Here is a 27,727-nt window from a genome sequence, read left to right on the forward strand (position 1 = left end):
AATTGGGTCCATAGTACTCACTACAAGAGAGTGCTACCTACCTTGGTGGAACCTGCTGTGCTGACCGATCATGGAGAGATTTTGACTACGGAGAAAGGCCGTGCTATATCACCTGACGAATCTGCAGAGGTCTTCCCGGACCATACGACTTCTGGAGTGTCGCGATATAATTTGAGACCGAGGAAAGAATCTGATTTTTTTTTTTTTTAAACTGGTTGAGCTACCGCCCTGGGTTAGTGAAACGGAGAGCCAATGTGGCAAGGGGGGGGATCAGCCATGCATTAGAGTAGTGACACCCGTCTTGGCCCGTGGTGAAGAAACCAGCGGCTGCCCAGGGATAAGAGCTCCAACGATTGTTTTTAATTCATTTCTAAAAGGGTCGATTATCACTGTTGCTAAAATGAATAACAAACTGATCATTAGTACTATGGGGTTTGTTGTTGTTTTGGTGGTTACAGCAACAATCACTTGTTTTTTTTAAAAGAAGGCTCCTGCTCGTGAGTTTTTTGTTGCCACTACACCAGTACCAGAGGATCACTATTACTTTACGCTTCCCTATCAGGAGCAGAAGCACCGTCAATCGTACTTCAATAATACTTTCATTCAGATGTTGCATCATACTCATAATGCTACAAATACTACTAACTGGTGGGTATGTGGAATGATACCTGCGCATCAAAAGAAAGGAGGAACACCTTTCATTCCTCTTCCTTTTTCACACAATGGTTCTTGTCAAGCTTGGTACACGCTTTTGTTTGCATCTGGAAAACGTACAGAGGGCGTGTGACAAAGTAGCCTCTTTCGAGCCTTGTTACCCCCATTTTTTGGCCTGTTTGTGAGTATATGTCAGGGGTTTTCACTGTCTCACTGGGATCCTGCTAGCCAGGGCCTGGTGCTGATAGTGAAAACCCTATGTTTTCAGTATGTTTGTTATGTGTCACTGGGACCCTTCTAGTCAGGACCCCAGTGCTCATAAGTTTGTGACCTATATGTATGTGTTCCCTGTGTGATGCCTAACTGTCTCACTGAGGCTCTGCTAACCAGAACCTCAGTGGTTATGCTCTCTCTGTTCAAATTGTCACTAAACAGGCTAGTGACCAATTTCACCAATTCATATTGGCATACTGGAACACCCTTATAATTCCCTAGTATATGGTACTGAGGTACCCACGGTATTGGGGTTCCAGGAGATCCCTATGGGCTGCAGCATTTCTTTGCCACCCATAGGGAGCTCTGACAATTCTTACACAGGCCTGCCACTGCAGCCTGAGTGAAATAACGTCCACGTTATTTCACAGCCATTTACCACTGCACTTAAGTAACTTATAAGTCACCTATATGTCTAACCTTTACCTGGTAAAGGTTGGGTGCTAAGTAACTTAGTGTGTGGGCACCCTGGCACTAGCCAAGGTGCCCCCACATTGTCCAGGGCAAATTCCCCGGACTTTGTGAGTACGGGGACACCATTACACGCGTGCACTAAACATATGTCACTACATATGCATAGCGTCACAATGGTAACTCCAAACATGGCCATGTAACATGTCTAAGATCATGTAATTGTCACCCCAATGCCATTCTGGCATTGGGGAGACAATTCCATGATCCCCCGAGTCTCTAGCACAGACCCGGGTACTGCCAAACTACCTTTCCCGGGGTTTCACTGCAGCTGCTGCTGCTGCCAACCCCTCAGACAGGTTTCTGCCCTCCTGGGGCCCAGCCAGGCTTGGCCCAGGAAGGCAGAACAAAGGACTTCCTCAGAGAGAGGGTGTTACACCCTCTCCCTTTGGAAAAAGGTGTCAGGGCTGGGGAGGAGTAGCCTCCCCCAGCCTCCGGAAATGCTTTGATGGGCACAGATGGTGCCCATCTCTGCATAAGCCAGTCTACACCAGTTCAGGGATCCCCCAGCCCTGCTCTGGTGCGAAACTGGACAAAGGAAAGGGGAGTGACCACTCCCCTGACCTGCACCTCCCCTGGGAGGTGCCCAGAGCTCCTCCAGTGTGCTCCAGACCTCTGCCATCTTGGAAACAGAGGTGTTGCTGGCACACTCGACTGCTCTGAGTGGCCAGGGCCAGCAGGTGACGTCAGAGACTTCTTCTGATAGGCTCTTACCTGTGTTGCTAGCCTATCCTCCTTCCTAAGTAGCCAAACCTCCTTTTCTGGCTATTTAGGGTCTCTGCTTTGGGGAATTCTTCAGATAACGAATGCAAGAGCTCATCAGAGTTCCTCTGCATCTCTCTCTTCACCTTCTGCCAAGGAATCGACTGCTGACTGCGCTGGAAGCCTGCAAAACCGCAACAAAGTAGCAAAGACGACTACTGCAACCTTGTATCGCTGATCCTGCCGCCTTCTCAACTGTTTTCCTGGTGGTGCATGCTGTGGGGGTAGTCTGCCTCCTCTCTGAACTAGAAGCTCCAAAGAAATCTCCTGTGGGTCAACGGAATCTTCCCCCTGCAACCGCAGGCACCAAAAGACTGCATCACCGGTCCTCTGGGTCCCCTCTCAGCACGACGAGCGTGGTCCTTGGAACTCAGCAACTCTGTTCAAGTGACTGCCACAGTCCAGTGACTCTTCAGTCCAAGTTTGGTGGAGGAAAGTCCTTGCCTCCCCACACCAGACTGCATTGCTGGGTACCGCGTGATTTGCAGCTGCTCCGGCTCCTGTGCACTCTTCCAGGATTTCCTTTGTGCACAGCCAAGCCTGGGTCCCCGACACTCTAACCTGCAGTGCACGACCTCCTGAGTTGTCCTCCGGCGTCGTGGGACCTTCCTTTGTGACTTCGGGTGAGCTCCGGTTCACTCTTCTTTGTAGGGCCTGTTCCAGCACTTCTGCAGGTGCTGCCTGCTTCTGAGTGGGCTCCTTGTCTTGCTGGGTGCCCCCTCTGTCTCCTCACGCAATTGGCGACATCCTGGTCCCTCCTGGGCCACAGCAGCATCCAAAAACCCTAAAAGCAACCCTTGCAGCTAGCAAGGCTTGTTTGCGGTCTTTCTGCGTGGGAACACCTCTGCAAGCTTCTTCACGACGTGGGACATCCATCTTCCAAAGGAGAAGTTCCTAGTCCTCTTCGTTCTTGCAGAATCCACAGCTTCTACCATCCGGAGGCAGCTTCTTTGCATCCACAGCTGGCATTTCCTGGGCATCTGCCCACTCCCGACTTGATCGTGACTCTTGGACTTGGTCTCCTTGTTCCACAGGTACTCTCGTCTGGAAATCCATCGTTGTTGCATTGCTGGTGTTGGTCTTCCTTGCAGAATTCCCCTATCACGACTTCTGTGCTCTCTGGGGAACTTAGGTGCACTTTGCACCCACTTTTCAGGGTCTTGGGGTGGGCTATTTTTCTAACCCTCACTGTTTTCTTACAGTCCTAGCGACCCTCTACAAGCTCACATAGGTTTGGGGTCCATTCGTGGTTCGCATTCCACTTCTAGAGTATATGGTTTGTGTTGCCCCTATACCTATGTGCTCCCATTGCAATCTATTGTGACTATACATTGCTTGCACTGTTTTCTATTGCTATTACTGCATAATTTTGGTATTGTGTACATATATCTTGTGTATATTTGCTATCCTCATACTGAGGGTACTCACTGAGATACTTTTGGCATATTGTCATAAAAATAAAGTACCTTTATTTTTAGTACATCTGTGTATTGTGTTTTCTTATGATATTGTGCATATGACACCAGTGGTATAGTGGGAGCTTTGCATGTCTCCTAGTTCAGCCTAAGCTGCTCTGCTAAGCTACCATTTTCTATCAGCCTAAGCTGCTAGACACCTCTTCTACACTAATAAGGGATAACTGGACATGGTGCAGAGTGTAAGTACCCCTTGGTACCCACTACAAACCAGTCCAGCCTCCTACAGGGCGGACTTCTTTTTCGCCTTAATAAAGTATGCTACCAACACAAAGATGGGTATCCCCAAGCCAAAGGAACTAAATGGGAATGGGAAGAGTATCAACCGGACAATGTTTCAATACCAAATGTCTTCACAAATATAAGAGACTCTGACAAGAAAGAACAATTTGTGATTTCTGTTACAAAAACTAAAGCAGATTTATGTATACAAAGCATTGGATGAATTCCAGTAGGGATAAGCAATTGTACCTTGATTTTAACTATTGAGGTTGTCAATAATAGTAGTTTTACAGCTTCACATAATACATATTTTGTTTGTGGTAACTATGGATATTAACAACTACCTGTTGGGTAGTTGGGTCAGGTGTGTGTTATGTATCTTTTCTATTACCCCCTGTGTGTTTGGCCCCTGCATCATATCATCAAGATTTTAAACTGTTCAATGACATAGTTAAAAATAGATATAAAAGGGCAATAAGTACAAATGAGGTAGCCCAAACGGATACTAGCCTGCAACAATATGTTGATTTTAATTTAGGGTTGTTTCCCTTTGTGGGTGCTGCGTTAAACAGTAGGAAAGTAAGACGATTGACTAGGGTTGTGGAAGCTGTTACCAATCAGGCAGTTCTGGCACTTGGGAATATTACTGAGGAGCTCCAAATTGCGAGGATTGTAGCGCTCCAAAATCGTATGGTACTAGATGTGATATTAGCTGACCGAGGTGGTGCATGTCGCATCATCGGTAGTAGTTGCTGTGTTTTTATTCCCGATCACTCACCTTCAGTATATGATGCAATATCTAAATTGCATAACATTGCTGCAGAAATCCACACAGAGACTGGTACTTGGACTTTTTCTGGATGGTTTTGGGCTCTTGTTTCCGCCTGGGGCTGGAAACTACTGACTATCCTGTGTGTAATGATTGCAATATTTTTCACATGCTGTATCTGTATTCAGTGTGGTCCAATGTTCTGCTCCATGTGTATTACTGCTTGTTTGCCTAACCAAAAGAAATATTACAGAAATGAAAGCACAACATATGTTAGATAAGGAAATAGCTGAAATGATGAGCATAAATAGACAAGATGAATATTTAGATTATCCTAGAAAGACGAATGTCTTCAGCTAATGCTGAAAGGGTCATCTGTTGTAGTTTAGCAGTGATTAGATTAAGCATTAGCAGAAGACATCTTGTATTTAGTAACTATTTTGAACATTTCGCGGAATCCATTTTGTATTCATGGCAGCCATTTTCTTTGCCACATGCTGCCATGTGCTCACCATGTGCTCTGTCCTACCTTTCTGTTAACTACTCTTGAAAATCTGCCCAGTGACAAGTTATATTTAGCATCTCCCACTTTCGCACATGCTCAGTAAGGTCTGCAGCTGTTAGTCCTTGAAACTGTCAGCTCCTCCTACCTGTCGACTGTGTATTTCCACATGACCTTACATGTATGCAAGTCTTGCTTCTATAATTGTACCACCTCCTTTTAGCCCATGCGTGGGTATAAAAGAACCATGCTCTCTCAGTTCAGTGTGCTACTTCAAACATTACCGAAGGGTGATGTTTGAACTGTAGTACCACCTCATGAGGTTAATAAACTTTGTCTTTTATTTCAGTTTCTGTGCCAACTTCTTCCTACATGATCTGAGGGCTTTGTGCAGAGAAAGGTGAACCCCTTGCACTAGTAGGCCTTGCTGAGGCTTACTTCAACACCATTTGTCGTGTAAAAAATGAATTTATAAACATTAGCACGTGGATACATTATAGGTTGGCTCCTTTCCCATTAATTCAATTGCAAACATTTATTGTTCATATTACAAAATTCTTTCTGTGGTTCATGAAGATTTTTATGGAGCAATTGCCACATCTTGCCACAGTGGGCAGACAGCTCAATTTTTTGGTCCATATAATCCAGGATGAGATTTAAGAAAACCTTTAGTCTCCAACCCTAAATAAATGTTTGCCAATACATCCAGACATCCTGGAGTTGACACCAAACCAAAAGAAAACAAAACTGTAATTAATACATTTATAAGAGACTGAGGATAGCCATAACCAATTTACAATTGAGAACATGGATAAAAATCTAAATAAAAATAAAAATAATGATAATACATGAATTTAGCCAAGATGCACAGATAATTCCTCTTCCATGTTTAACACTTCAGGATGTTTTGTGCCCAAGTTAATATCATAGCACCGTTCCAGTCTCTTTAAATCTTTTATTCTATCAGCTCCCTCCTCATTGTGGTAGAGCCCTGTGTACCCCAAAAAATCTTAATTAGTCATTGTTCGACTGGTGTTTGGGTGCAAAATATCACGTTATAGGGAAGTTCTCAAGCCCCTTTCTAATGACTTGCATGTGCTCCAAAATGTGTTTATTCATTAGAAAGATTGTGCTACTAATGTACTTGAGCCAACATGGGCTCTTCATCATGTAAATGACATAGTCTGACATGCAGGTAATGTATTTGTTTGTGAGCTTACTTGTCCTCGTGCATTAATGTATTCTCGTGTGTCTGAACTATTTTTCATATTTTACAAAGGCCAAACTCTGTGAACCCCTTGAGTACTGAATGCGCCCTTCACTGGTTCTAGGCTTTAAATCACTATGCAATAGGTGGTCCAACAGGGATTTGACTTGCAGTATGTAATTGATACATAATGTTTTAAAGTGTGGCCCATGATGTTGTCACATTTAAGGATATTCCAAAGTCTGGTGATGGCTCTGCATAAGTTGATTGATTCTGAGTTAAAGGGTGTCATAAAAAAGTACATCTTGTCTATTGGTCTCTTTCTTCTTGGGCTGGCTAAAGTGTAGTTTGTCTCTCTTAGGCTTGTTGGCATTTTTGCAGGCTGGCAATAATATGTTCTGCGGTAATGTATTTCCTGGAATATGTCCAGAATAAGCTGTTTCTCACTGTGGTATTTATTCTCAGTTGTTCTGCACTTTCATTTGTCTCTAATGACCTCTCCATAGGGAATGCTCCATTTCAATGACACAGGGCGTTGACTGGCTGCGTGAAGTACCCTGTTTCCCACTGTTTCTTTGTGAACCAGCCTTGTTCTTAGTTTGTTTCTTCTACCACAACTCATATATCATTATCGGGGAAATGAATGTGAAGGGGGTAAATGCAGCTGGTGAGTGAGAGATTAATACTGTTGTTAATGAAGTATTTTTTTCACTGTTTAGCCTGTATCCTTTATTTAAGTTTGCTGCTCCAGCACGTTATAATATTTTACTAAATTGCCTTATTTTGTGCCAAAATGCGTTATTACAAATGTCAATTTTCAGCTCAGCATGGATGGGACTTGCTAATTCTATATTTAAAGACATTGCTGTAAAAATGGCTAAATAGTTTGTGACTTTCTAGGTCACTGTGGATATCACTGTGCTAATCGTATGCCAAAAAACTCTTCTAGAAAAACAGGCATTTGAGGTGAGCAGATTTGGAGGGTCAGTGGTGTTGTAGAGTGTTGTTGAATGTTTCAGATAAAGGAACTGCTCTCAGCCTAAAACTCGGGACTGGTCTTTTGCATTTTTTTTCAGTGAAAGAACCAAAGATTAAATTTGTGTTATAGTTAGGGGAAAATGTCTCTTAAATGTAACATTTTAAACTGAAAAAACAGTGAAATTCTCCAGTTTTAGTTAACTGAGGTAACTATAACTCACATCCTTGTTATACATAGTGTTGTCAGCAATGATGTAATTTCAAATGTTATGAGATGATGTTATCAGTGATGTCATAGAACATGTAATGACTGATGAACTATCTGAGGTCATAAGCAATGCATGGTGACATGCAAGTTATAGTAACTTCAGTTAACTATAACTGGTGAATTTTTATTCAATCAATCGATCAGTGTTCCTTTGTAGCACAGCTAATCACCCGTTAGGGTCTCAAGGCACTAGGGGAGGGCAGTTGCAGTTCAGTTGAAGAGCCAAGTCTTGAGGTCCTTCTTGAATTGAGGCAGTGATGGTGATTGATTGAGATGTAGTGGAAGAGGGTTCCAGGTCTGGGCAGTGAGGTAAGAGAAGGACTTCCTCCGGCCGAGTTCCTGCAGATCCTTGGGGTGGTGGCCACGGCCAGTTTGGCAGAGCGGAGTGTCTGGTGGGCATGTAGAAGGACAGTCGGTTGTTCAGGGATGCAGGTCCGAAGTTATGGAAGGCCTTGTAGGCACCTATTTGTTGCTCAGGAGCCAGTGAAGGTCTCTCAGGTGAGCGGTGATGTGGGTGCAACAGGGGATGTCCAGGATGAGTCTGGCTGAGGCGTTCTGGATTCTCTGCAGTTTCTTTAGGAGTTTTTGGGTGGTGCTGGCATAGTGTGTATTGCCATAGTCTAACCTGCTGCTGATGAGCGACTGGGTGACTCTACTCCTGGACTCGATGGGGATCCATTTGAAATTCTTTCGGAGCAGGTAGAGCATGTAGGAACAGGAGGATGAGAAGTCTTTGATTTGGCAGTTCATTGAGAGAGAGGAGTTGAGGCTTATGCGGAGGTTGCGAGCATGGTCGTGGGGCGTGGGGGGTTCCAAGCGCTGAGGGCCACCAGGAGTCATCCGAGGCAGATGGGGTGGAACCCAGGATGTAGACATCGGTCTTGTCACAGTTGAGTTTGAGGCAGCTGTCCTTCATCCAGAAGGTAACTGCCTTCATTCCATTGTGGAAGTTGATTTTAGCGGCTGTAGGCTCGTCGGTGAGGGAGAGGATCAGCTGGGTGTCGTCGGCGTAGGAGACAATGTTGAGTACGTGGTTTCTGACAATGTTTGCAAGCAAGGCCATGTTGATAAGTCTAAAATGTTATGTATTAATGGATGTTTTTTCCTAAAGATAACCCCACTTTAACCTTTGTTTTTTTCAGTGAATTTCACATGTGTTTTTTCAATGTTTTTTAATGCAAAATTACAATTTCAAGAGAGTGTCATTTTTGAGATAGCAGAACCACTGGATTTGTAAAAGGGTCAGAACATCAAAATATAAAACACAGGCATATTCGATTGATCAAGAAGTCAGCACATCAATAGGAATATAGCAAATCTATTGACTTTGTCAAAGAACAATAATGTAACAATAACCATAATACAATACATACTTTATTAATACATCGATGTCAGTGCTTGAAAATAATTGTCACAACGCGGCATCCACGACTGCTTTTTATGTTGAGGCCGTGGGTGGGAGGCCAATGGCCCCTGTAGCTCTGCCATCTCCCGATGCAACACCTATCCTGAATGCTGGTGGGAGCTGGCCATGTTTTTTTATTGATGGGTGCCCGGGTCTCACCTGGGGCACCCACAACATTTTGTGTTTTTTGAGCAATGGGAGGAGGCCCAAGGTCAACGCTGCCCTGTGTGCTACCCAGCCAGCCGGCCTCAATTGCTTGCTCCAACCCAGCAGGAGCAGCTTTTGTTTCTGCTCCCACTGAGCAGGAGCAGTACTTCTCCTCCCTTCCTGCAGAAGCCTTTAGGGTCCCATCAGGCAGGAGTGAAAAAAGTTTTCTGCCCATGGTTTGACAGACAGGCACATGGGGTCCTTTGGACACTGTCTAGTGCTGGGGCCTGGGGAATGTGATCCCTGGATACTATTAGTGGCCCTCTCCAAATAAATAAAAATCATGTCAGGCCCTGGGAGAATGGATCCTGGGGTGTAGGAAAGTAGCCTCTTTCTAACTTGGTTACCACCACTTTTGGCCTGTTTGTTAGTGTGTTTGACTGTGTCTACTGGGGTTCTGCTAATCAGGACCCCAGCAATTATGCTCTCTCCCTTAAATTATGGTTATTGCATACTGGTAACCCAGTATTTCACCCACAATTGGCATACGGGTGCCCCATTATAAGTCCCCAGTATATGGTACTTAGGTCCCCAGGGCATTGGGGTTCCAAGGGATTCCTATGGGGTGCAGCATATCTTTTGCCACCCATAGGGAGCCCATGCAAAGGCTTCTGCAGGACAGCCACTGCAACCTGCATGAAAGGGTGCATTCACCCTTTCACTGCCATTTACACTGCACCAGGTCACTTATAAGTCACTCCTATAGCAGGCCCTCCATCCCTAAGGGCAGAGTGCAGAGTACCTGTGTGTGAGGGCACTACCTATGTCCAAGAACATAATGGTAACTCAGAACATAGGCATGTTTGGTATCAAACATGTAGGAATCATACCCCCATGCTTTTGCAAGCATTGGTTGTATGATCCCATGCACTCTGGGGGCTCCTTAGAGGACCCCCAGTATTGCCATTACAGGCTTCTGGTTTTCTAGGCAGCACCAGCTGCTGCCACCTCTCAGACAGGTTTCTGCCCTCCTGTTGCTTGAGCAGATCTTTCTTAGTATGTGGTTTGTGCTCCCCCTAGCCTAGGCCCATTTCTAACCGTTGTGATTTTCACTAATTGCACTGTTTTCAAACTTTTTTTACACCTGTTTCTGAAGCTCAAGCCCAGGAAGGCAGAACAAAGGATTTCCTTTGGGAGAGGGTGTTACTCCCTCTCCCTTTGGAAATAGGTGTCACAGGCTTGGAAGGGGTAGCCTCCTCAAGCCACTGGAAATGCTTTGAAGGACACATTTGGTGCCCTCCTTGCATAATCTAGTCTACACCGGTTCGGGGACCCCCAGTCCTTGCTCTGGTGCGAAACTGGACAAAGGAAAAAGGAGCAACCACTCCACTCCAGGGGGGTGCTCAGAGCTCCAGAGGGTCCCTGGGTTTTGCCATCTTGGATTCCATGTTGGCAGGTAACTCTGGGAGCTTCTGAATGGCCAGTGCCAGCAGGTGACATCAGAGCCCTCCTCTGATAGGTGCTTACCTGGTTAGGTGACCAATCCCCATTTGAGGGCTATTTAGGGTCCCTCCTTTGGGTGGTTCTTCAGATTCAGATTGCAAGACTCCAGCAGGAATCCTCTGCATCCTCCACTTCAACTTCTCACTGAAGAAACTGCATCTGGATCCTCCAGGAACCCTACAAACTGCAACAAAGAAGCAAGATGCCTTCTGCAATACTGTATCTTCAGCTCCTGCTAGCGACTGCAACTGTTTCCCGGTCGTGCATCTCTTGAGGACAGCTCGTATTCAGCCTGCACCAGAAGAGAGAAGGAATCTCCCTTGGGGTAAAGGAGTCACTCCTCTATTTTAGCAAGCACTTACTGCTGCGATGACCGGCTGCGTGGATCTTCTCTCTTGTTGAGCTGTGTGGATCCTGCATCACGGGTGGTGAACTGAAGTGGTCCCGACAGTCCTGACGTCCTACTATCCAACTTTGGTGGAGGTAAGAGCCTGTCCCTCCCCACAAGACAGTAACCCCTTGCACCACGTGTTTTGCAGTTGCCAAGGCCTGTTGGCCTTCTTCCACAAAGTTCTTCAGGCATCTTATAGCTCCGGCCCCAAGCACTCTGTCCTGCGACGCACAGCTTCGATGTGGGAGCCTTTGTCGTAGTTCTGCATGGGTATCTTCTGCAACTTCTTTGTCTCCATGCTGTGGGACTCCTGTGCATGCTGCCAGGTCTTCTGAGGGATCTCTGACTCCCAATTCTGTGTAGAGTCCACCTGGTCCTTCCTGGTCCTGGGCAGTGCCATTTCCTGCCAATCACGAGCTTTGCAAGTGCCAAGGTTTGTTGTCAGACTCCAGCAATGCAATCCAGATTGCAATCTTCCATCCAGCGTCGGACATCACTTGCACTAACCAGGAATGCGTCTTCATCTTCTTGGGTGCAGCACTGACTGTTGTTCTTCACCGGTGGTTCTTCTTTTGCACCTTCATCCGGGTTAGCAGGGGCTCCTGTTCTCCCTAGACTCTTCTGTTCTTCTTGGACTTGGTCCTCTTCTTCCACAGGTGTTCAGGTCCAGGAATCCACTGTTGATGTCTTGCAGTCTCTTCTGGTTCTTGCAAAATCTTCTTTCTCATTTCTGGGTGTGTTCTGGGAAAGTTACTGTGATTTACTCCTACTTTCTTGGGCACTGCGGTGGGTTCAAGTACTTACCTTTGGGGTTTTCTAGTACTCCTAGCTCCCCTCTACACACTACACTTGCCTAGGTGGGAGACCGACTTTCGCATTCCACTTTCTTAGTATATGGTTTGTGCTCCCCCTAGGCCCATTATTAACTGTTGTGATTTTCACTAATTGCACTGTACTTTTTTTACACCTGTTTCTGAATACTAGTGTATCAAATTTGTGTATGACTTACATCCTAAGGGAGTATAGCCTCTATGGTATTTTTGGTATTTGTGTCACCAAAATAAAGAACCTTTAATTTTGTAACACTGAGGCGGTCATTCTGACCCTGGCGGTCAAAGACCGCCAGGGCGGAGGACCGCGGGAGCACCGCCGACAGGCCGGCGGTGCTCCAATGGGGATTCCGACCGCGGCGGTAAAGCCGCGGTCGGACCGGCACCACTGGCGGGCTCCCGCCAGTGTACCGCCGCCCCATTGAATCCTCCACGGCGGCGCAGCTTGCTGCGCCACCGAGGGGATTCCGACCGCCCCTACCGCCATCCAGATCCCGGCGGTCCGACCGCCGGGATCCGGATGGCGGTAGGGGGGGTCGCGGGGCCCCTGGGGGCCCCTGCAGTGCCCATGCCACTGGCATGGGCATTGCAGGGGCCCCCGTAAGAGGGCCCCTAAATGTATTTCACTGTCTGCTGCGCAGACAGTGAAATACGCGACGGGTGCAACTGCACCCGTCGCACAGCTTCCACTCCGCCGGCTCGATTCCGAGCCGGCTTCATCGTGGAAGCCTCTTTCCCGCTGGGCTGGCGGGCGGCCTGAAGGCGACCGCCCGCCAGCCCAGCGGGAAAGTCAGAATTACCGCCGCGGTCTTTCGACCGCGGAACGGTAAGTTGACGGCGGGACTTTGGCGGGCGGCCTCCGCCGCCCGCCAAGGTCAGAATGAGGGCCTGAGTGTTTTCTTTCATGTGTGTGAGTACTGTGTGACTACAGTGGTATTGCATGAGCTTTGCATGTCTCCTAGATAAGCCTTGGCTGCTCATCCACAGCTAACATTAGAGAGCACTGGCTTCTAGGCACTGCCTACACTTCACTAAGAGGGGATACCGGGACCTGGTATAAGGTGTAAGTACCATAGGTACCCACTACAAACCAGGCCAGCCTCCTACAGTAAGTGCTCAGCAGCACAGATAGCTCCCTGTAGACTGCTATAGAGAAAAGTGCACAGCACCGTGGACAGCTCCTTATAGGCTGCTATGTAATGAAGTGCTCAGTATCCCAGACTCCTCCCTATAGACTGTGATAGAATGAAGTGCTCAGAACTGCGGACAGCTTCCTATAGACTGCTATAAAGAGAAGGGCTCATCAACTGCGGACAGCTCCATATAGACTGCTATAAGGAGAACAGCTCAGCCTGCGGACATCTCCTCACAGACTGCTAAAGAGAGAAGTGCTCTGCACTGTGGACCGCTCCCTCTAGACTGCACTTGAGTGAAGAGCTCAGCACTATGGACAGTTCCCCATAAACTGCTATATAGTGAAGTGCTTAGCACCGTGGACAGCTCCTCACAGACTGCTATAGAGAGAAGTGCTCAGCATCTTGGACAGTTCCCCATAGACTGCTATGGAGAGTAGTGTTCAGCACAGCGGACAGCTCCCCATAGACTCCTATACAGAGAAGTGCTCAGCACCCTGGACAGCTCCCCATAGACTCCTCTAGAGAGAAGTGCTCAGCACGCCGGACAGCTCCTCATAGACTGCTATGAAGAGAAGTGTTCAGCACCGGGGACAGCTCCCTATAGACTGCTATGGACCCATAGACTGCTATATTGTGAAATGCTCAGCACCGCGGACAGCTTCCCATTGACTGCTATGGAGTGAAATGCTCTGCACCGGGGAGAGCTCCCTATAGATTGCCATAGCGGGAAGTGCTCAGCACCGCGGACACCTCCCTACAGACTGCTATGGAGAGAATTGCTCAGCAGCACGGCCAGCTCCCCACAGAGTGATATGGAGAGAAGTGTTCAGCACCGCGGACAGCTCCCTATAGATTGTATCGACCTATGGACTGCTATGTAGAGAAGTGTTCAGCACCGCGGACAGCTCCCTATAGATTGTATCGACCTATGGACTGCTATGTAGAGAAGTGTTCAGCACCGCGGACAGCTCCCTATAGATTGTATGGACCTATGGATGCTATGTAGAGAAGTGTTCAGCACCGCGGACAGCTCCCCACAGACTGCTATGTAGAGAAGTGTTCAGCACCGCGGACAGCTCCCCACAGACTGCTATGGAGAGAAGTGTTCAGCACCGCGGACAGCTCCCCTCAGACTGCTATGGAGAGAAGTGTTCAGCACCGCGGACAGCTCCCCACAGACTGCTATGGAGAGAAGTGTTCAGCACCGCGGACAGCTCCCCACAGACTGCTATGGAGAGAAGTGTTCAGCACAGCCGACAGCTCCCTATGGACTGCTATAGACCTATTGACTGCTATTGAGAGAAGTGTCCAGCACTGCGGACAGCTCTCCACAGACTGCTATGGAGAGAAGTGTTCAGCACCGCGGACAGCTCCCAACAGACTGCTATGGATAGAAGTGTTCAGCACCGCGGACAGCTCCCCACAGACTGCTATGGAGAGAAGTGTTCAGCACCGCGGACAGCTCCCAACAGACTGCTATGGAGAGAAGTGTTCAGCACCGCGGACAGCTCCCATAGACTGCTATGGAGTGAAATGCTCAGCACCACGGAAAACGCCCCATAGACTCCTATTGAGAGAAGTGTTCAGCACCGTGAACAGTTCCGCATAGACTGCTATAGAGTGAAGTTGTCAGCCCCGTGGACAGCTCCCCATAGACTGCTATGGAGAGAAGAGCTCCGCCTGACGGACAGCGCCCCATAGACTGCTATGGAGAGAAGAGCTCCGCATGACGGGCAGTGCCCCATAGACTGCTATGGAGAGAAGAGCTCCGCATGACGGACAGCGCCCCATAGACTGCTATGGAGAGAAGAGCTCCGCATGACGGGCAGTGCCCCATAGACTGCTATGGAGTGAAATGCTCAGCACCTTGGATAGCTCCCCATAGACTGATATAGAAAGAAGTGTGCAGCACCGCGGACAGCTCCCTACAGACTGCTATGGGGGTGAAGTCTGTTTTTCTTGCTCACACGCCTCCTGTCTCCAGTCCTTTCACGGCCGCTCTGCCTCTCTCTCCCTTATTTCTCCCCGACCTGCCTCACTTCCCCTCTTTCCTTTTCTCTAGCCTCTTTCACCCCCTTCTCGCTTACTCTCTCCAGCTCTCGACATCTCTTTCCTGCCTTTCTTCCCCTCCGTACCTTTAACTTTCGTGCAGTTTTTATGTCCATTTACCTCCTTCTCTCTGTCTTTCTCTTCCCCTCTCTTCTTCCTTTGCATTCTTTCCTCTCCCTCTGTGCATTTCTGTCGCGTTGGCTCACCCCAGCACATCTTCTTGAGTCTGAAGGTCTGTGTGTCAAGAGCCTCCCTCCTCGGACTCCCTGGACTCAGCTCCGGGGTCAGGGCTACTAAGCAACAAGGACTGAGATCAAGGCACGGGTCACTTTACCCTCATGGACATGATGAAGGGACAACCCCTCCCCGGGGCCACTGACCGCCCCTCCATGGGGCCCGCATGGAGGTCCGAGGGAGAAACCATTCTCAAGGGGCCTATTTACTTTCTCATGACCAGTAAGTGCACCTGGTCTTCTTAACTACTGAAGGGAGCCCCCAACCCCAATCCTTTCACGTGGAACTGTGGAGAAACGACACCCAGGCTCACTTTTAATCCAAAAATATAGGAATATAGGGCGGTGGGCTTTGGATGATGTAATGCACCCTTTGGACCCCAATGAATCACTACTGGAAGCTGGGGACCCCTACTTTAGCAACTTCCATTATTTGAACCTCAAAACAATACACGAAAATACAGGGGAAAAGTGCACGTCAAATGCACAAATTATGAATTATTTTATTTAATTAATAAAGAAAAACATATGCATAACGCAAAATAAAAATTTGAATTCAAAGCTTGGAGTGCTTCAAAATGTAGTTTTATTTCTAAAAGATGACAGGCCTCATTTACGAGGCCCTAGCGGCACCCTACCCCACCGGAGCATAATTTTTTTTTATGTTCGGGTGGCGCAGTGCGCCCGCCCATATTTACAACACCATGCAAAGCCACCTTTCTTGGCTGTTCATGGCCTTGTAAATATGGACCCCTTTCATGCATAACTCCACCTCAAAGGGGCGTTCCATGGGTGTTGCTTGGGGTGTTCCCATGCAACACCCAAGGAACCCAAAGGAATCTGACACATTCCCAGATTTATAAGTTTTGGAATGTGTCACATTCCTACAACACCTCAGGGGCATTTCTGTCCTTTCCCGCTGGAGCAGGGTGGCAGAGCAAGGCACTTGCTGCACCCCCCTGTGCCACAGGCCTTGCAAACGAGCCCCAACATGTTCTGCCGAAACCCAGCATATCACTTTGGCCTTTTTGCTCCAAATGCATGATCTCCTTTGTCAGTGTAATTAAATGGGAGCCACGAATCCTTAATAGTAAACCTTTTGCTGTTTTTGTACTGCCCCCACAAATAAAATTAAGAATACCAATTTAGGGACATATTTATAAGGGCCTAGCGCCACGTTGCGCAACATTAACATCATTATTTTTGGCGTTATTGTGACCCAGCGAGGCCGAAATCCCCATGCCGTATTTACAGGGTGGCCCAATGCGAGCATTGCACCACTCTGTAACCCTTTGCACTACATTATGCCTGTGTCAGGCATATTGTATGCAAAGGTGGTGTTTCCCTGTTATCTATAAGATTCCCATTTTCATCGGCGCTTTTAATGCCTGCTCAGAGCAGGCGTTAAAAGGGGGCTTCCATTCTTTAGAACGGGCCCCTGTGCACTCTGCAGGAGTGGCACCAATATTTTGGCGCTACTCCTGCAGAGTCCATCAACAGCGTCATGCGAAATGACACTATTGCCCCCTACCCTACACCATGGTGTGCCATATTTTAAATACGGCGCACACATGGTGGTGGTACGGGGGAGCTAAGGGGCGCAGGAAAAGTGGTGATGCACTCGGCCCAGCGCCACTTTCCATAAATCTGCCCCTTAATTTTTATCCTCCAATTTCAAATTCTTTCACACAGAACATTTTAAAAGTTTCAGTTTTGCTTTGTTATTCTCTATATAACTTCTTAACCCGCTGATGTTATTTCATTTTTTGAACAGTCGCAGACCACCTGAGTAGGCCCTGTGGATGCCCAGGGGTGCTCAGATGAAAGGTTAAGAATGACTGATTGATTACGTGGATGGAAGACAATGAAATAAAGAAGAGTTCGGATATATTGTGACAATGTCCACTTCCTGTTCATAAAAAACGTTCTGTTGAAGTAAATGTAGTGATAGAGCTTTGAGTGGAAGGTCAAAGGTCAGAGTATCAATAAGTGACTGACTGTGAACTCCCTGTCAAAGCGGGTTTCTTTATGTTTTAACTATACAGGGCTGGGCCTGGGCTACAATAAAGGCTTCGGGGCGCTTTCCTGCTGGTTGAGAGCCCCTTCACAGAGCCGAGCACCTGTTTTTTTGCAGTGTCTGCCTTATACATATAATAATTCAGAATTTCTCAGAGTTAATGGATGAAATGCAGTCAGCACATGTTGGAAACAGCACAGATTGCTTCTTTCCATCTTGTACTCGTCTGTAGCTCAGAGAAATTCCAAGTTAATGCCTGGCAGCCAAAAGTAACATCTGAAAATTACCAGAAAGTCCGCAAAAATTTCCAGTAGTCTATTAGTACACCAGCGTAATAGTGGAGATGTTTGTACGGGTTCGAGTTTTGCCAGCACCTCCTTCTGAGCAGGAAGACTCAGCGCATTGTAGTTTCTTTCCTGTACCTCGGCTTGTGCCCAATGTGGAGCAGTTTTTTTTACCATTACCATAGGAGGTAATCGCTTTAGAAGTGATCTCATGTTCAGTGTATTGCAAATGGGAGCATTTAACCCCACGGAATTTGGTGTAGATTAACATTGGTGAAGCTCCATTTGATGGGGTGTAATCGATCAATCAGGATTTATAAAGTGCCGTAAATCACCCTTGAGGGTCTCAAGTCTCTGGGATTGCTAGCTGCTTCGTAATGGTCTGTACATTCAAACAGCCATGTCTTGAGTCCTTTTCTGAATTCCCAGAGTGGTGTGGTGTTCCTGAGGTGCAGGGGAAGGTTGTTCCAGCCTTTGGCCGCCAGATGAGAGGAGGAGCCTCCTCCGATGTTGCTTTGGCTGATCCGGGGGGGGTCTGCGAGGGAGAGGGAGGCGCATCGCAGGTGTCTGGTCGGTTGGCGGAAGGTATTTCGTTTGCAGATGTGTTGGTCCTACGTTGTGCAGGGCTTTGTATGGGTGGACCAGCATCTTGAAGTGGCATCTCTTTTGGATCGGGAGCAAGTATAGCTTCTTGAGGTGCTGGGTGATGTGAGCCCATCTGGGGAGGGAAAGGTTGAGTAATTGCACAGCACAGGTGGGGTGTTACCTCATTGTACCAGTAATTATGGGTTAGGCAGGCTCGGAAAGACCAGAGAGGCTCTGTCTGCCCTGGAGATTCAAGCCAGAGACACTACTACAAGAACTCTGTCATGTATGAAAGCTGTGAATTGTACCTGCCTGCAGAAGACTACTGACTCTCATCCGCCCCCTCCAGCGTGACTGAGCAATAGAAGAAGAATAGAGCTGGGGCTATTGTTGTGTGACCCGCGGGAGAAGGTGTCTCCGGTGGCCATTTGTGAGTATTGCACAGGAACTTTCATCTACTATCCAAAGACAAACGGGACAGCCAAATGGAGGGAGCTGTCACCTTAAAACTCTATAACTTTTAACTAATTCAATTTTTGTTGTTTCTCACCTTATTTTAATCATAAAATACTTTTTGATTTTAGAAAAGTGCACTGAGAGTTTTAATACGTGGTTGCTCGATGCAAGTATTGTTCTGGAATTGTCAACAGTTTCCACACATTCTCTGAAGTTGTCTTCAGGTTCGGTCCTGCGCTACCAATGGACAGAAGAGGATGTCTCAGAGAAACAGCGTTTGCCTGAACTAGGGGCTAGTTTTGGACAGCGCTGGGAGAATTTGCTCCTCAGGGAACCCATCTTCCTCCACCGGAAATTACAATTTTGCCTGCACCTAATTTTCATCTGATTTCCGCTTTGTGCCCCTTGTGTTGAGGGCCTCCTTGTGGTGGAGTCACTTTGCTGGTCCTGCTCTGTGATGTGATCTGTTCTAACACATGGCTGAGTTACAAGCCGGCTTCACTATGTATTACCAAGACTTGAAGCTCCAATCTTCCCTGATCCATGATGTTCAGCATGCCCTTTCTTGTGTCATTTTAGTCCTTCCTACTATGTGGACGCCCAGTACAAGTGGCCCCATCTCTCTTTATTCTTCCACAAACTATGGTTTGCGCAGGGATCAGAATTACACGTTTTCTGACAATTATCACCCCTTACAATTTACCAAGGCAAAATGCCTCGTAACTACCGGGGCATAATGTTAAACGGCACAACCTGTGATACGTGTTAATTATCATACATTTAGATTCCAAGGTACCAGCTTTTAGAAAATGTGAGAGTTATCGCATCCCCAGCCGAGCCGCTGGTACAAAGGCAATAGGCTGCCCCTCACTTATCATGACATTCCTTTCAGCGTCTCCCCTACGACATGGTGATTGTTCCTTCATCTATGCTTGTCTTCCCTTTCACCTTGTCTGTCTCCTTCTTGAGATCTCTTTGTGTTTCACTGTCGTAATCTATTCACTTTCAGCGCTATCCTTCCCTGGAATTATGAGCAGTGATGTACACACATGTATGCGCGGTGATGTACACACATGTATCCTTCCCTGGAATTATGCGCGGTGATGCACACACATGTATCCTTCCCTTGAATTATGCGTGTGATGTACACACATGTATCCTTGCCTGGAATTATGTGTGATGATGCACACACATGTATCCTTGCCTGGAATTATGCGTGATGATGTACACACATGCATCCCTGCTAGAAAACATGTGTGGTGATGTACACACATGTATCCCTGCTAGAAAACATGTGTGGTGCTGTACACACATGTATCCTTGCCTGGAATTATGCGTGGTGATGTACACACATGTATCCTTGCCTGGAATTATGCGTGGTGATGTACACACATGTATCCTTGCCTTGAATTATGCGCGGTGATGTACATACATATATCCTCACCTGGAATTATGTGTGGTGATGTACACACATGTATCCTTGCCTGGAATTATGCGTGGCGATGTACACACATGTATCCTTGCCTGGAATTATGTGTGGTGATGTACACACATGTATCCTTGCCTTGAATTATGTGCGGTGATGCACACACATGTATCCTTGCCTGGAATTATGTGCGGTGATGCACACACATGTATCCTTCCCTGGAATTATGTGTGGTGATGCACACACATGTATCCTTGCCTGGAATTATGCACGGTTATGTACACACATATATCCTCGCCTGGAATTATATGTGGTGATGTACACACATGTATCCCTGCTAGAAAACATGTGTGGTGTTGTACACACATGTATCCTTGCCTGGAATTATGCACGGTGATGTACACACATGTATCCTTGCCTGGAATTATGCACGGTGATGTACACACATGTATCCTTGCCAGGAATTATGCGTGGTGATGTACACACATGTATCCTTCCCTGGAATTATGTGTGGTGATGTACACACATGTATCCTTGCCTGGAATTATGCGCGGTGATGTACACACATGTATCCTTGCCAGGAATTATGCATGGTGATGTACACACATGTATCCTTCCCTGGAATTATGTGTGGTGATGTACACACATGTATCCTTGCCTGGAATTATGCACGGTGATGTACACACATGTATCCTCGCCTGGAATTATGCGTGGTGATGTACACACATGTATCCTCGCCTGGAATTATGTGTGGTGATGTACACACATTTATCCTTGCCTGGAATTATGCATGGTGATGTACACACATGTATCCTTGCCTTGAAATATGCGCAGTGATGTACACACATGTATCCTCGCCTGGAATTATGGGTGGTGATGTACACACATGTATCCCTGCTATAAAACATGTGTGGTGTTGTACACACATGTATCCTTGCCAGGAATTATGTGTGGTGATGCACACACATGTATCCTTGCCAGGAATTATGCGCAGTGATGTACACATATGTATCCTCACCTGGAATTATGCACGGTAATGTACACACATGTATCCTCGCCTGGAATTATGCGTGGTGATGTACACACATGTATCCCCACCTGGAATTATGCACAGTAATTTACACACATATATCCTCGCCTGGAATGATGTGTGATGATGTACACACATGTATCCCTGCTAGAAAACATGTGTTGTGTTGTACACACATGCATCCTTGCCAGGAATTATGTCTGGTGATGCACACACATGCATCTTTGCCAGGAATTATGCGCAGTGATGTACACACATGTATCCTCGACCTGGAATTATGCGTGGTGATGTACACACATGTATCCTCACCTGGAATTATGCACAGTAATGCACACACATGTATCCTCACCTGGAATTATGCGTGGTGATGTACACACATGTATCCTCACCTGGAATTATGCACGGTGATGTACACACAAATATCCTTGCATGTAATTATATGTGGTGATGTACACACATGTATGCCTGCTAGAAAACATGTGAGGTGTTGTACACACACGTATCCTTGCCAGGAATTATGCGTGGTCATGTACACACATGTATCCTCACCTGGAATTATGCACGGTAATGTAAACACATGTATCCTCGTCCGGAATTATGTGTGGTGATGTACACACATGTATCCTCACCTGGAATTATGCACAGTGATGTACACACATATATCCTCACCTGGTATTATGCACAGTGATGTACACACATATATCCTCGCCTGGAATTATGTGTGGTGATGTACCCACATGTATCCCTGCTAGAAAACATGTGTGGTGATGTACACACATGTATCCTTGCCAGGAATTATGTGTGGTGATGCACACACATGTATCCTTGCCAGGAATTATGCGCGGTGATGTACACACATGTATCCTTGCCTGAAATTATGCGTGGTAATGTACACACATGTCTCCTTGCCAGGAATCATGTGTTTTGATGCACACATATATATCCTTGTAGGAAAGTACCATCTTGCCTGGCAGGTTACCCCCATTTTTACATGTATGTCAGTTTTATTTTTGCCTGTCTCACTACGATCCTGCTATCAAGGACCCCAGTGGTCATAGTTTGTGGTCTGAATGTGTATACCTGTGTAGTGCCACACTGTGTCACTGAGGCTCTGCTAATCAGAACCTCCGTGCTTATTCTCTCTCTGCCTTTAAATTTGTCACTGCAGGCTAGTGACCACTTTTACCAATTTCAATTGGCATACTGGAACACCCTTATAATTCCCTAGTATATGGTATCTAGGAACCCAGGGTATTGGGGTTACAGGAGATCCCTATGGACTGCAGCATTTCTTTTGCCACCCATAGGGAGCTCAGACAGACCTTTACACAGGCCTGCCACTGCAGCCTGAGTGAAATAACGCACATGTTATTTCACAGCCATTTTCACTGCACTTACGTAACTTGTAAGTCACCTATATGTCTATCCTTCACTTGCTGAAGGCTAGGTGCAAAGTTACTAAGTGTGAGGGCACCCTTGCCCTAGCAAAGGTGCCCCCACATAGTTCAGGGCCATTTCCCTGGACTTTGTGAGTGCTGGGATACCATTACACGCATGCACTACATATAGGTCCATACCTATATGTAGCTTCACAATGGTAACTCCGAATATGGCCATGTAACATGTCTAAGATCATGGAATTGTCCCCACATGCTAAATCTGGTATTGGGGTGCAAATTCCATGCATCCCTGGAGCTCCAATGTGGACCCCGGGTAATGCCAAACCAGCTCTCTGGGGTTTTCTCTGCAGCTACCGCTGCTGCCAACCCACAGACAGGGTTCTGCACTCCTGGGGTCTGGGCAGCCCAGTCCCAGGAAGGCAGAGCAAAGAATTTCCTCTGAGAGAGGGTGTTAAACTCTCTCCCTTTGGAAATAGGTGTTAAATGCTGGGGAGGGGTAGCCTCTCCCAGCCTCTGGAAATGCTTTGAAGGGCACAGATGGTGCCCTCCTTGCATAAGCCCATCTTCACCGATTTAGGGAACCCGCAGTCCCTGCTCTAGCGTGAAACTGGACAAAGGAAAGGGGAGTAACCACTCCCCTGTCCATCACCACCCCAGGGGTGATGCCCAGAGCTCCTCCAGTGTGTCCCAGACCTCTGCCATCTTGGATCCAGAGGTGTGAGGGCACTCTGGAGGCCTCTGAGTGGCCAGTGCCAGCAGGTTATGTCAGAGACCCCTCCTGATAGGTGCTTACCTTACTAGCTGGCCAATCCTCCTCTGAGGGCTATTTAGGGTCTCTCCAGTGGGCTATTCCTCAGATAACGACTTGCAAGAATTCACCAGAGTTCCTCTGCACCTCTCTCTTTGACTTCTGCCAAGGATCGACCGCTGACTGTTCCAGGACGCCTGCAAAACTGCAACAAAGTAGCAAGAAGACTACTAGCGACATTGTAGCACCTAATTCTGCCGGCTTTCTCAACTGTTTCCTGGTGGTACATGCTTTGGGGGATACCTGCCTTCATCCTGCACTAGAAGCCATGAAGAAATCTCTTGTGGGTCAACTGAATCTTCCCCCTGCTTCATCAGGCACCAAACTTCAGTGTCACTGGTACTCTGGGACCCCTCTCATCCTGATGAGCATAGCCCCTGGAACACAGGTGATGGACCCAAGTGAACCAGACTGTCCAGTAGTCCAACTGTCCACATTTGAAGGAGGTAAGTCCTTGCATCCCCTCTCCAGACAGTAATCCTGTGCACCGCGTGAACTGCAGCTACAAGGGCTTCTGTGCACATTTCCACAAAATCCTGCATGCACAGCCAAGCCTAGATTCCCAGCACTCTGTCCTGCGATGCTCAGCTCCCTGAGTTGATCTCTGGTGTCGTGGGGCCCTCTTTTGCAGTGTTGAGATGACCGCTTTATTCAGACTTCTTGAACCTGTATTCAAGGACATCTGCAGGTGCTGCCTTCTTGTGCACAGGCTCTCTGCGTTGCTGGGGGCCCCCTCTGTCTCCTCTCCCAAGTGGCGACATCCTGGTCCTACCTGGGCCCGGGCAGCACCCTTTTTCTTCAACTGCGACTCTTGCAGCTAGCAAGGCTTGTTTGTGGTATTTTGCCAAGGAAAGAGCTCTGCTTCCTCCAGCCCTCCATGCGACATCTTCTGCACAAAGGAGAAGTTCCTAGCACCTTTCGTTGTTGCAGAATCTTCAGCTTCTTCCATCTGGAGGCAGGCATTTTGCACCTTCATCCATGGTTTAGTGGGCTCCTGCCCTCCTGGACACTTTTGCGACTCATGGACTTGGTCCCCTTTCTTTGTAGGTCCTCAGGTCCAGGAATCCATCTTCAGTGCTTTGCAGTCTGTTGTGGTTTTTGCAAAATCCTCTATCACGGGTTTAGTGTGTTTCTGGGGAAATAGTAGTACTTTACTCCTACTTTCCAGGGTCTTGGGGTGGGGTATCTTGGATACCCTTAGTGTTTTCTTACACTCCCAGCGACCCTCTACACACTACACTAGCCTAGGGGTCCATTCTTGGTTCGCATTCCACTTTCTTAGTAATTGGTTTGTGTTGCCCCTAGGCCTATTGCATCCCATTGTATTCTACAGTGTTTGCACTACTTTCTGACTGTGTTACTTACCTGATTTTGGTTTGCGTGCATATTTTGTGCATTTTACTTACCCCCTAAGGGAGTATATCCTCTGAGATATTTTTGGCACATTGTCACTAAAATAAAGTACCTTTATTTTTAGTAACTCTGAGTATTGTCTTTCTTATGATATAGTGCTAAGTGATATAAGTGGTGTAGTAGGAGCTTTGCATGTCTCCTAGTTCAGCCTAAGCTGCTCTGCTATAGCGACCTCCATCAGCCTAAGCTGCTAGAACACTACTATCTACTAATAAGAGATAACTGGACCCGGCACAAGGTGTAAGTACCATCAGGTACCCACTATGAGCCAGGCCAGCCTCCTACAATCCTTGCCAGGAAGCATGTGTTGTGATGTAGATGTATGATGATGTGCTCATAAGTATCCTTGGCAGGAAGCATGTGTAGTGATGTAGATGTATGATGATGTGCACACATGGATCCTTGCCTGGAATTAAGTGTGCTTATGTACACATATGTAGCCTTGCCAGCAAGCATGTGTGGTGATGTACACATATGTAGCCTTGCCAGGAAGCATGTGTGGTGATGTACCCATATGTATCCTTGCCAGGAAGCATGTGTGGTGATGTACACATATGTATCCTTGCCAGGAAGCATGTGTGGTGATGAACACGTATGCATCCTTGCCGGGAAGCATGAGTGGTGATACACACATATGTATCCTTGCCAGGAAGCATGTGTGGTGATGAACACATATGTATCCTTGCCGGGAAGCATGAGTGGTGATGCACACATATGTATCCTTGCCAGGAAGCATGTGTGGTGATGTAGATGTGTGATGATCTACACATATGTATCCTTGCCTGGGATTATATGTGGTGATGTACACATATGTATCCTTGCCAGGAAGCATGTGTGGCGATGTACATGTGCGGTGATGTACACACATGTATCCTTGTCAGGAAGCATGTGTGGTGATGAACACATATGTATCCTTGCCAGGAAGCATGTGTGGTGATGCACACATATGTATCCTTGCCAGGAAGCATGTGTGGTGATGTAGATGTGTGATGATCTACACATATGTATCCTTGCCTGGAATTATGTGTGGTGATGAACACATATGTATCCTTGCCAGGAAGCATGTGTGGCGATGTACATGTGTGATGATGTACACACATGCACCTTGTCAGGTAGCATGTGTGGTGATGAACACATATGTATCCTTGCCGGGAAGCATGTGTGGTGATGCACACATATGTATCCTTGCCAGGAAGCATGTGTGGTGATGTAGATGTGTGATGATCTACACATATGTATCCTTGCCTGGAATTATGTGTGGTGATGTACACATATGTATCCTTGCCAGGAAGAACGTGTGGCGATGTACATGTGTGGTGATGTACACACACATGTATCCTTGTCAGGAAGCATGTGTGGTGATGAACACATATGAATCCTTGCCGGGAAGCATGTGTGGTGATGCACACATATGTATCCTTGCCTGGAAGCATGTGTGGCACTGTACATGTAGGGTGATGTACACATATGCATCCTTGCATGGAAACATGCATAGTGATGTACACATATGTATCCCGTTTAGCCCTGCCTGACCCGTCTATGTCCCCCATGGTACTCTTGACATGAAGGAAGCCACTTGATGTCATTTTGTCTTAAATGATTATTTATGAACTCGGCGCATTGTCCAGGCATGAAGCTGGGCTGGCTGGATCTCATTGTACAAAACAACTCAAACAAAATAAAATTAAAATAAAACTGAGGATCTCGTGGACCCTGACCCTAAGGTATGAGGTCAGGGTCCTTGTAGTGTCTTTTCAAATGGAAGAATCTGGCATTACTTTCACATAAGCCTAAACGTGTGGTGTTCTGCGCCATGTCAGCTATAGCTGAATAGCATTCAGTGTCACTAACAGATCAAGGTATGGTTGAACCGGTACCAGCAACCTCAACCCTCAGCACAGAGGCTCCTGTGCTTTATAGGGTTGATTAGAGAGACAAATGTACCATAAACATTTAACACTTTGGGGATCAATATGACCCCAGCAGTGAGTGGTAATGTGGCAGCAATACCGCCAACAGGCTGGCGGTACATACTGCCACATTATGAGATTGGCGGGTTGGCTGCAGCCAACCCGCCACTTCTCCCCTCATACCGCCATGGTGGTATGAGCCGCTGGGCCGGAGATGTCTATCTCCAGCCTGGCGGCTGGCATAGTACCGGCAGCAGTATTATGAGCCTGCCTACCACCATGAAAACCATGGCGGTAGGCCCTAACAGTGACAGGGAATTCCTTCCCTGTCATCGGTAGGTGGTTCGCCCACCCCGCAACACTCACCTGACACCCCTCACCCCCCAACCAAACTCCCCCCACCCCCTCTGATCCTCACACACACACCCCCATACATGCACACACCCACAGACACCACCACGCATACACCCAATCACTCACACTGTCATACACGCATTCATGCACACATACTTCCGGACATTCTCACACACATTCTTACAACGATCACACTGACATGCAGACACGCACTCACTTCACCATTCTTACACGCATTCACTCACATGCATACAACCATGCAAACAACACAACACACACAGATGCATTCACACACACACTCACACATTCATGCACACACTCAGACACACACACACAACACCCCAATACTCTCCCAGCCCACTCCCCTGTCGGAAGCCCGACTTACCTTGGGCGAGGAGGTCTTCCAGCAGGGAATGCGAAGCGGCACTGCTACCGCCAGCAGCGTCCGCCAGCAGAATACCGCCAGGCCATATTACTGGACATAATACGGCTGGCGGCGTTCTACTGGAGTGGCGGTGCTGGTGGTAGCGGCGCCAGGCCACCACCGTCCACCAGTATGTTTGCTGCCGGATTTCCGCCCTTATTGTGGCAGAAGTCCGGCAGTGCTCATTATAGGGCAAACGGATGGTAGCCGCGGTGCCGGTATGTTGGTGGCCATCACCGTGGCAGTAGGCGTTTTTTACCGCCAATGTCATAATGATGACCATAATTGTTTAGCAGGATGGATAGTCTTCTGCAGGAGATGTGCAGCAGCGCGGGGATGAAGACC

The sequence above is a fragment of the Pleurodeles waltl genome, chromosome 6 (genome assembly GCF_031143425.1).
Source record: "Pleurodeles waltl isolate 20211129_DDA chromosome 6, aPleWal1.hap1.20221129, whole genome shotgun sequence".
Taxonomy (NCBI): Eukaryota; Metazoa; Chordata; class Amphibia; order Caudata; family Salamandridae; genus Pleurodeles; species Pleurodeles waltl.